This window comes from Balaenoptera borealis (genome assembly GCF_965194805.1).
Source record: "Balaenoptera borealis genome assembly, chromosome: 19".
Lineage (NCBI taxonomy): Eukaryota > Metazoa > Chordata > Mammalia > Artiodactyla > Balaenopteridae > Balaenoptera > Balaenoptera borealis.
The window spans coordinates 30,097,216-30,108,468 of record NC_138878.1 but is presented as its reverse complement, the minus strand read 5'-3'; positions in this window follow the sequence as shown (position 1 = coordinate 30,108,468).

The following is an 11,253-nucleotide window of genomic DNA, read 5'->3' as shown; positions in this document are numbered from 1 at the left end:
ATTGTGTGATAAGGTGGAAACCTAGCAACACCCACCCTGAGTCCACCCGGGAAACAACGGATGGAAAACGTGCAAACTGTAGTAACAAAGCCAATGTACAGAGTCTCAGGAGAGTGGAAGAGAGAGAACAGCCAACAAGTCTGTTCAGTCTGGAGGTCCAAAAATAGGAACGAGGGAAAATTGTCCAAAACAATGAAAAGTTCAATGTTCTTATGATTACTTAGGAAAGCAATTATAGTATGCTTTAAATATGCACATTCTTTGTATGCCTATCACATCTCAATAAAGCATTTGAACCTTAAGAGGTTCAAAATCACCTGACCCTTGTAGTTTACTTATCAAGTCTCATTTCCTTCTCAAAACAGGGTGAAAGGGCAGATGTAAGCTACACCTGCGGTCTGAGACTCATGGTATTCAGGTGATCTGTTAGCAGTCAAAGAGCCAGGTGGCAGGGCCAGGCCTCTGATTCCAGCCCCTATGAAGTATCCACAAATACTTATGAGCCTGGACTTTCCTGGTGGCGCAGTGGTTAAAAATCCGCCTGCCAATGCAGGGGACACAGGTTTGAGCCCTGGTCCGGGAAGATCCCACCTGCCACAGAGCAACTAAGCCCATGTGCTACAACTACTGAGCCTGCGCTCTAGAGCCCGTGAGCCACAACTACTGAGCCCACATGCTTAGAGCCTGTGCTCCGCAACAAGAGAAGCCCCTGCTTGCTGCAACTAGAGAAAGCCTGCACACAGCAACGGACACCCATTGCAGCCAAAAATAAATAAATAACTAAAATTCAATAAAAATATATATTTATAAGGCTTTTGTTGGCCAGATGGTGGGGAAAGTGTTGGAAAAAATTACAGGGAGTGTTTCCATTTGGGATTTGCCCCCAACTTGCTGTGTAACTGACCAGCTGACGTCTCTTTGAGCCTCAGTTTCCTCATCTGTAAAATGGGGCCAGCAAAAAGGGTCTCTAAGACCTCTTTTTGCTCTGAGAACCCAGCAAGGATTTGTGAATAGTTTTTCTAATTTCAAAAGCAATGTTGCCTCTCCTTCTCACCTAAGTATTGGAAAGAAAGACCCATCTGTTTCCCAAGTTAAGTGGCACGTTTTTTCCCCTCCAAAGATAACTTTGATTCTGCTCTGAAATCAGCTCCCTACTTCTCTTACTCAGGACTCCAAAGTTACGAATTTTCTAATTCCAGTGTCTTGGCTATTTAAGTGTTAGAGAATTATCTTTCTATGAATCAAAGCAGGTTTTTGGCTTTAAGACTAAAAGGTTTGAGTATCTTATTTTTTTTTTTTTAAGAAAAATGACGGATATCAGCCCTTAGAAAAATCAGCTCACTTCGAGACCTCCATGGCATTATTGCCTCCTTTAATATTGCCGACAGTCTCTTGCAAATGTATCACAAGCTGGCATTTATTAGTGTGAGGCACAAGTAAGGGGCATGTTATTTGATTTGAATAACAGCTCGGAGCTACAGTTTGAGTCCAGAAATATATTAGTCAGAAACAATCTCATTTAATAACACAGAAACTAATAAAAGAAAAGTATTCCAACTGATTCAGAATTGAATTTATGAATATTGCTTTAGCAGGATTAATGATCAAAACCCCAACCTGTTTGTCACGTTATAACTGACTTTTCCATTTAAATGCAAAACCAGAAGTCAATGAGTCCGAAGGATTGTATATTGCTTTGAAGAAAACCAGTTCATTTTACATGTAAGCTTCCAAATTGGCAATAAACTTTAATTACAGGGTCAGATAATCAAATTATAATCAAATAGCCTCACATAAAAATCTATGTTTGAAATTAATGAGATACAGGGCTGCCACTTGGTATCAATGCACCTCTGTAACTTACTAGCAGACATTTCATTTTCATTTAGAAGTCACCTTAAGGACTTTCTCCTCAATTTTCACCGTGTAGCTTAATTTGATTTAGAAAACATTTCATTCTCAGATCATACAGTCCTTCGGATTTTCATACTCATCTCTGCCTTTCCCTCCCCCTCTCACCTCGGGGGAGGTCTGTTTTATAATTGACAACAGGATTTCCAAATTGGCGCTGTTGTAAACCTTTCCAACTGCGGGGTGAGTACATATCTATCTGTGTTGGAAAGAACCCTGCCCGGGTGTCAGGTGTCATCTGACAGAGGCAGCATCATACCATGGGGCTGGGTCACCTGGGAAATTTTGCCAGAGGAAAAAAAAATGTGTTTGGCTTAGAAATATTTAAATTGTTTTGAAATCAACCAATCCATTGGCAAGTGAATGGCATTAACCCTTACACCTGCCTCCTTGTCTGATTAGCTATGAACAAGAAGAACGCAAAGTTGTGATTTAAAACCTCTGTACTTTAACTTTAAAATCAGCAGTTTCTTGTCTTCATCAGTAACAGATTTTTTTGGGAGCAGGGGGTCAGAATGATGAAGAGCCATCTTCTGGGGCTTCCTCTTCCTGGCAGGCAGGCGAGCTGGGACCAAGGAAAACGACTGACGAGCTGAGAGGCACTGAGAGAGGGATGCAGAAAGGATAGCCTTCTACCACTGACATGCTTTCTCTTTCTAAAAATTAGACTTTTCTTGAGCTTTTCCATATTACACAATAAATGAGGTGCATAGCACCTGACCAGGTTGCCAGATAAAAATTAATTTTTAGCATAAGTATATCCCAATTATTGCTTGGGACATACTTCTGCTAAAGAAATTCATTCCTTGTTTATCTGAAATTCAAATTTAACTGGACATCCCTTATTTTTATTCGCACTCTGGTGATCCTATCTGTAATGATAATAAAGCTTGGCATCTTCTAAAAAATTAAAGGATTTCTTGGGGATTCCTTCAACATTTCCCAAACTGGCCAGATCACCCAATCACAAGGATCAGCTGGGAGTTTTTTAAAACTACAGTTGCCTAGGCCCATCCTAGAAAAGCCGATTCACTAAGTCCAGGGTTTGGCCTGGGAGTGTGTATTTTGACAAGTTTCCCAGGTGATTCTTGGCATCGACAAGTTTGGAAAACGCTGCAAGTATCTCTTGTCACGACATCCTTGAGAAGCAGGTGGTGATGGAGTACAGGAAGTAGGACAAAATGATTCATTTTCACTTCCAGCTGGGGAAATCATGGCCCAGAAATGTACGGGGAGTGCTCGGCTGTCTTCAGAACCTTGCAACTATCGAAGTGCCAGCTTCAAAATATTTTATTTCATTGTGACATAAAGTAAAGGTCATTTGGCTTAGAGGCGGACAGTCGAAGGTGTGTGACCATGTAAGTTAGTTCTGTCTGTGTAATTAGGTTCTTTGCTGTTTTGTCTGGCACGCTCAAGGGTCCTCCTGTGAGCTACTTAAGTGTGGGGCATCGATGGTGTCTGCCTTGGCTTTTTCATCTGTAATGAGAACATCTTCCCCGCCTCAAGCCTTCCCCCATGGTTTTACCACTAGGACAGAAAACAGAGAGAGAGAGAGATGAACTGAAAGCCTGGGAGAAGCTCCGTCCATCAGGGTCCTGCCCCCAGCGTGAGGGTGGAGGGGTGCATCACACAGGTGAGCATCTCTGTCCCCCAGGGGCCCCTCTGGCCCCTTCTCCACCGCACGCTACAGGGACACATGGAAGATGCTGGCCAAACACTGCAGGGCAGGTAGGAGAACACCGTTTCAGTGTGAACCAGAACCTGAGTCTCACCCTCACTCTCTGCATGACACTGTAAGTGTGTAAAAGAGAAACTGTAAGGATGTCAAGGTGATGAGGACATTCAATAAAAACAGAGAGGACCTTGGGTCACGCCCGTGCTGCCCTGCTCTGCGCAGTTATCTCCAGGGCAGGAACGGTGGGTTTGAAGTCAACCATTTATCTCCCCCTGTTCACCAGCAGAAGCATGAATCAACACAAAAGAAGGAGATCCGGTTTCTCCTGCTCCTGGCTGCCCTCTTCCACCTCCCGTTTTGGGTGTCTTCTTGCTCCCCAAAAACCGAGGCGGTCACATTTTACTTCCATAGTAAAAGCACCCTCTTTTAGGTCAACATGGAATGACCACTGGGCCAGCAGTCAGAAAGGCGGGTCTCCCTCCACCCCATCTCCTGCCATGACCTCGGGCAGCCCTTGTCTCTGCCTTGCCTTCCACTCAGATTACATTTGGGTCTAAAGTTCTGGAGTTCTCTGCTACATCTTCCCTTTTATTGGTAACTGATGAGAGTCAATTAGGCAGCCCTTAAGATCAAAGGAAAGAAGTTTAATTCCTCCTTTTCACCTGAAGCTAGTTATTTCTGCCCCTTCTCTTTCCAAAATTAACCCCTAAATGACTTTTGCTGTGCACTCCTATCTTGTAAGATCTGCTTTTCACCATCCCTCAGATTGTTTCCACCCTATAGGAGACCAACAAAGGGATAATAAGGAAAATGTTTCAATTCTAAAAAAAAATGATCTGCAAGTCCTCCCTAAGCCAGCGCACTGACGCTGCAGATCACACCTCATGTTTGAGGGGTGTCAGGATTTTTCCAAAGACCTGATGAATGCAGTTGCCTCTTACACTGTGGCCTCCAGAGGAACCCAGCTCAACCTGATGAGACGTGCAGGACAAGGCAAAGCAGCCATGGGAACAAACTGTGTACAGGATGTGGAAGAAGGAAAAACAAACCAGGGGTGATAATAATCATGGCAAGTGGTGGGGTTTGGGTGATGAAGATGAATAAAATTATCCTATCTTCCTAATCTGAGCCTTTGGTAATGTTCTGTTGACTACCTACTCACCAGGTCTGAAATGTCTTACTGCCTGTCTTCCAGAGGCATCTCAGTGTAAATCACCCACTAGGTAAGGAATTTATCAAAAACTGTTCTGAACCACTCTGCTCCCTCCAGCTGTGATGCTTGGCCAAGCTCCCCTTAACTCCGAGGAGGACCACTCAGCATCATAGCAAGCTCTTTCTGGAATGGTGCACACTCAGGGCCCCTAAAGTTAGATTTTGGTTCAGATGTGATGTGAAATTCTGGGAGGTTGCTGCTGGATGGGTCTCAGAGGCCTCGAAGGTGTCCAGCCTCTTTGATCCAGAAGTTCTACGGCTAGGGGCTCATCTTAAGGAATATGTGTATAAAGCTTACAATTGTGGAAAACTGAGAATCTTGTATCGAGTAAATTATGGCTCATTCCTATGAAAGAACACCCTGCAGCCATTCCAAATCATGTAGAAGAGCATGCAGGGGCATGCAAGAATGTTCATCTCCTATGGTTTAGTGAAAATACAGTACCAGTTTTATAAAGACAAAAGTCGTGCAGGGCCACTTTAAACAGTTAACAATGGTCATCTTTGGTTGATTGGATTATGAATGCTTTCGATTCTGTATTCCTTTTTTTCTTGTTTTCCAAGTTTTCTGCACAAAGCTAATAATTATTTCTGTATTTTTTTAAATTGGGGAAAAGCTTATTACACTTCGGAGGGGAAAAAAAATTGAACAGGACAAAAATCTTACTGACCATTATGGAACTGACTTCCAGCTTCCATTTTGTCATGAGTCAAAGGATTTTATGTTCACTGTGTATCGAGCTCTGCATCCACTGGTGACCTTGGACTTTCTCCTTTCCTCTTTGTTGACCCATGTGGAAACATTCCAGCCAACAAGAGGAAGTAGCAAAGTTCTCTCTGATGAGTCAGTTATGGGATGTATTCAGACCTGACTTATCCTTGTGCTTACCATGGAACCTGACACATGGGAGGTGCTGAGTGTTTGTTGAATGAATGAAAGAAAATGCCATCTTGCTCTTTTGAGGGCTTTTATTCGTTCCATCGTTAAAATAGGGGGAAAAGTGAAAAAAAAAAAAAGCGCCATTTAACTCAATTCATAACAAACAGTGGTTTAAAACAGAACTCCAAACCAATTTTGGCTGAAAGGGTTCTAGAATAATCTGAACAGCTGCCGTTGTAGATGCAGCCTGAAATAAAACTTCTAGCGTAGTTCCAGGTCTGCGTTGAATAAATATGCACAGACGGCGGGGGGGGGGGGCGGGGGGGGAGGGCTTTATTAGCATTAATTGCAGTGCAGGCCCGGCTGTTGCTCAGAGAGAAACCTCGCGGCAAGGAACCTTCTGCCGGCTGTAGATGGAGCCATAACATTACTAAACAGCATCCCAGCGCGCAGGGTGAGGGTTTTGTGCTGTGAGAGCCAGACGTCGGGAAGTTTTTCGGCTTTCGGCTTTCGTTTCTGAGTGTGAACAACCAGTAAACTCAGGCCTTCTTCTTTTCTCCAAAGCTGACCGCGCTGGTCGAAGCCAAGATGCTGGCTTTGGGGTGGATTCAGCTTCCATTCTCCCAGCAATTGTCACCTACTGGCACCTCCCTCTCTGACAATTTCTCTGCTCGAGGGCATCCCGGGGCTGTCAGTCCCACAGCCTGGGCTGGTGAGTTCGTTTAGAACAGCAGACCGAGTCCTGCTTTTCACAATCTCTTGTCTTCTTCTCACAAGAGCCACTCACCCGAGGGGCCTGGGTCTCAGCTAGCCTCACCTGCTTACACCTGACCTCACCCGGCGTCCTGGCCAGAGTGGGGCTCAGCGGCGGGTTTCACAGCTACAGACGGGGCCTCCGTGAGCTTGGCGGGCGCCACCTCCCCCTTCCCACCGAAAGGCCCAAATTTGATGAACTGGAGGATCCCTAAAGGGTCTGGCTTCAAAAGCCTCCCTAGCTTGGTTAATCTCTCAGATTTCTTTCTCTTCTGACTCCTGTCTTTTCTCTCTTCACAACACCCCTCCCCCCTTTCTTTCTCCTTCTCTCTTCTTCATCCCCCTCTGCCTTCCTCGTCTCTCTCCTGCCTTCTCTGCCCCTTCTCTCTCCCTCTCTCTCCACACACACAGATCCTTGAAGCCAAGGTCTCGAGACAAAGGCCATTTCACATTCGCCGCACTGTGTCGTCCCACTGGCCTGCCACATCTTCTCACGTCACTTCTTTCCTCCCAAATATTCCATGGCTCCTGCCCTGCTGTCATTCCAGGAAGTCCCACCTTGGCCTGACATTCCCAGGCGTGTTGATCTCCCTCCCCGGCCCCAGTGCCGTAAGCACAGGCCACGGGAGGCGAGGCTGACCTGGGCCCCCCATGCATCTGCCGTGATTCAGAGCCCACCTCCACTGGCTGGGCTCTCATTCATCCCTCCAGGCCCACAGCACATGCTCTCGCTTGTTTCACGCAGCCTTCTTTGCTTGCCTCCAATGGGATTCTTCTCTCTCCCGTGAAAGGGCTTCATGATGGCACATATTATGTTTGCCTTGGATTCTGGCTACTGGGGTGCGTGTCTGTGTGATAAGATAAGCCTTTAAAGGGTTTTCCTGTATTCCCTTGTACACTCTTCCCAGACTCATCGTTGCAAGAGAAGGAGAGCTGTATACCAGGGTGATAAGCTGCCAAGGTGACATCCTACACCCTGAAGGGGATGGGGAGGTCCCTGGCAAAAACAATAGCTTCAGGTCACTGTGTGCTGCTAAAAGAGGACGTCTTCCCATCCCTGAGGTGAGATGACAGGTCCTCAGGCCAGGTGGGGGGAGGGCAGAGGGAGAGGTGAAGAAGATGGGAGTGTAGAAGCTGCTGGGGCCTTGAGAAGGGGCCATGTCCTTGCCCCATAGTAGGTGGGAAATTAGACAGCTTTGTTGGATCTGAGAACAGAGGGCCCCTGAGCTTGGCTTGCTGGGGGACCCTGAAGAGTCTAGAGGCAAACCAGCTATAGGACGGGTCTGGGCAGAAAAGGCCTTAGACCGCCTTGCAGAGTTAGTTTCCAGTCTCCCAGCCTGGCACAGGAGAGACTTGGGGACACACAGAGTCAGGCCTCGCAGCAGAAGCAGTTGGTGCCCTCCAGCTCCTGTGGTCCTTGGGCTGTACCTTCTCCTTGCCTTCTGCCTGACCGCCATGCACATGGCAGGTCATTGTGCCGGGAAACTTGACACCACAGCAGCCCTGACCTCATGACTGATGGAGCTGGTGGATCAATACCCCAGCTCTTTCCCCTCACGTGGAATCACTCTACATTGTTTCCCAGAGTTCCCAGGCGAGACTGAGCTCCACCTGCCCGCGAGGTACTGTGATAACATGCTCGGTGTCAGCTTCCTTCCCTTCCCTTCCCTGTCTCACTCCCGTACTCCCCTACTAGCTTTGGGTATCACCTCCAAATAAACTATCTCGTGGTCTGATTCTGGAGGAACCCAAACTCATACAAGCTCAAAAGAGGCTCTTGGGAAGGAACAAAGAATGCTACAGGAGGAAGCCACAGGAACGGACACCAGCGTGGGAATGGAACTCTCTCAGATGATTCCATCACAGGCAGGTAACGCCCTGGGCCAGATATGCCCCCTTTCCCAGAGCCTGTGTCTCATAAGCCCCTTCTCCCCACAAAAAACTTCAGAGCAACCAGGAAGAAAGGGAATGGGGGTTTGTGCCTTAAATTAAATTGACTTGTTGAAAGAGGAAAATTGCATGTTCTTTTCATCTGAGTTTGTGGGTGCCTCCTCCATCTCTTCGTCTGCTTCCCTCTCTGTTTTAGCTGCTTGAAGGCAGGGAACGGGCCCTGCTCAGCTTGTGGTGTTCCATCCACCAGTGTCTCCTGCCAGGAAGGCTTGTTGAGCCAGATTCAGTCCACCTGGCAGTGTGACAAGAAGTGCAGATGGCCTTGAGGAGCTGAGAGCAGCCCCCAGCTGATGGCCAGCAAGGAGGTGGGGACCTCAGCCCTAGAGCCCCAAGGAACTGAATGCTGCCAACAACTGAATGAGCTTGGAAGTGGATTCTTCCCAGAGTCTCCAGATGAGAACCCAGGCCAGCTGACACCTTGACTTTGGCCTCAGGAGACACAGAGCCGAAGAACCAATCAAGCCCACCTGAAACTGTGACAACTACAACTATGAGATAATAAATTTGGGTTGTTTTAAGCTACTATGTTTGGAGTAGTTTGTTCCAGCAGCGACAGGAAACTAATCAATAGATTATTACGACCAGTGAGTGCTACTGTCTGTGGCAACTCTGATTGAAATACTGAAATGCAATCTCGATAGCAATGTTCTTTGTGCTTCTGTCCATCCTACAAAGCCTACAAAGGAGCCTGTAGGTCACATGTGAACTTCCTGTGAGGATGGCTTGTTAAAGATAATAAGTGAATGAAGAAAGTTGCAGGCTCCTTTGGGCCTTAAGAAGGGAGAGGTGGATACGTATCTGGGGTGGCTTTAGCTGGCTCTGGTCTGATGTGGGGATGACCTCTGGGGTGGCCTTTGTATCGTAGAGCTTGATGACTCTATTCTGACTTTATTAACTTCCTCGGGGTTTTTGGCAGATACAGCCCTGGGGTCTGCCGGGAAGTCTGATTGCGTGGGCGTAAGAAGTGGCCCGGGAGCAAGCCTGAGAGCACCCCGGCCAGTTCATCTCGCCGTCCAGGAGGGATGACGCCCTGAGGTTTACCTTCAACTTTACTTAAGCTCTCTTGCTCTTCTGCACCCAAGAACAGGGTACCTGGAGACAGGGTCGGGATTTGCTTTTGCTTCCCAATTAAACTCTGTTTTGACAGGTTTTAAGCTAATGGTCGCTATAGCTGCCAACTGGAGCTGTGCATATATGTTCCGGGGGTTGTGGTAGGAACAGGAGTCCACGCTTTGATCTCTGCAAAGAATGTAAACAGCATTTTCAGCCCCCAAATGGAGGAAGTGGGAGCTGGTTTCCTGCCTTCATCGCGGAGCTCTGTGGGATCGACTTCCTGTCTGGGATGGAAAGCCCTCGTCCTTTTGGCTTGACTGTCGTGTCTCTTGCTGCTCTATCTAGAAAGACTGTGAACTAGGGAAGTAACCAAGTGTGGGCTTTAGAAAACCACCTCTGCCGAGGTTCAGGGGAGACTGACCATGGGGCAGGGGATGTGGATTCCAGTTTGGAGCCCGCCTCACACTCGCCTGCCCTCTCTGGCCCTCGGCTCCCTCACAGATGAAGACACTGGGCCTTAGAAAGCTTCTAAGGTTCTTTTTGACTTTAGAATTCTAGGATTGAAAAAAAAAATCTGGTAGAACAGACACTAGCTGTTGACAGCAGTAATCTCTGGGTGGGGATGGGGAGTAGTATTATAGATGACTAACTTTCCAGGTTAAATTTTTTAATAAGAATTAATTAATTAATTAAATTAATTTTGGGGGACACATTGTTCAGGAGGTGGGATCTTAGTTCCCTGGTGAGGGATTGAACCTGTGCCCCCTGCATTGGGAGTTCAGAGTCTTAACCACTGGACCGCCAGGGAAGTCCCTCCAGATTAAATGTTTAAAAATAATTTTTAATAATTTGTGGATATTATGCAACAAAAACATATTACTTTCTATTGCAGTCTTACTGTTTTCCTTTCTTAAAAATATGCTTTCTGTTATGGAAAATTTCAAACATATATAAGAGTAGAGAGTATGGGCTAACTTACTCCCATGCACCCATCACTTAGCTTCAACCGTGATCAGCTCACAGCCAGTCTTGTTTCATCTGTATTCCCACCTACTCCCTCACCTTCTGTCTTATTTTAAAGCAAATCCAAGACATTATAGCATTTCACTCAATATAGCATGTATCACTTTGGTAATTAGAAATTTTAAAAAAATTACCTGAGTCATTCTGAAACTAAATACCTCCACACTCTCCTGTAGAAGCACCACAATAGAATGGAAATAAAATGTAACTCTTAGTCTTTGGGGGACTTGGAAGAAACGTGTTCTCTACCCATGATTGTTAACAATGTTTAATCCAAAGGAAAGAATGTCTAATAGTGGATTTCATATATCTGTGGGAGGGACTGTATTGAGGGGCAGGGAATAGGGGACTATTGTCTGCTACTGCACTGTGTAGTGCCACTCCTGAGAGGGAATGGCTGTCCATTATCTTCCCCAACTTTTCTTGCACTGTATATGTCAAATCCCAAAGTAAGTACTGAGAAAATTATTTTAAATGATCTCTCAGGAGTTCACCAGCCTCTCTTCTCCCATCAAACAAGTTTAGAATTCCTTGGCTATAGTATGCCATCACCCTTATCAGACTGTGCTGATTAAATGTCCACTTGGACTCACAGCCCCACCTGTTGCACACTGAGATCTCTCTTTGACTTAATTTCGGGGGTGAGTTGTTCTCCTGCTTTGTACCTTTTAATTAGAAACCCCGTGAAGTTCAGCTGGGCTTACATTTTTCCTTTTCGTTTTTTGAAACAATACAAATGTTTCGAAGGGATTCTGGACTACATTAGCTGATCGTTTTCAATTTTCATGCGAGACAT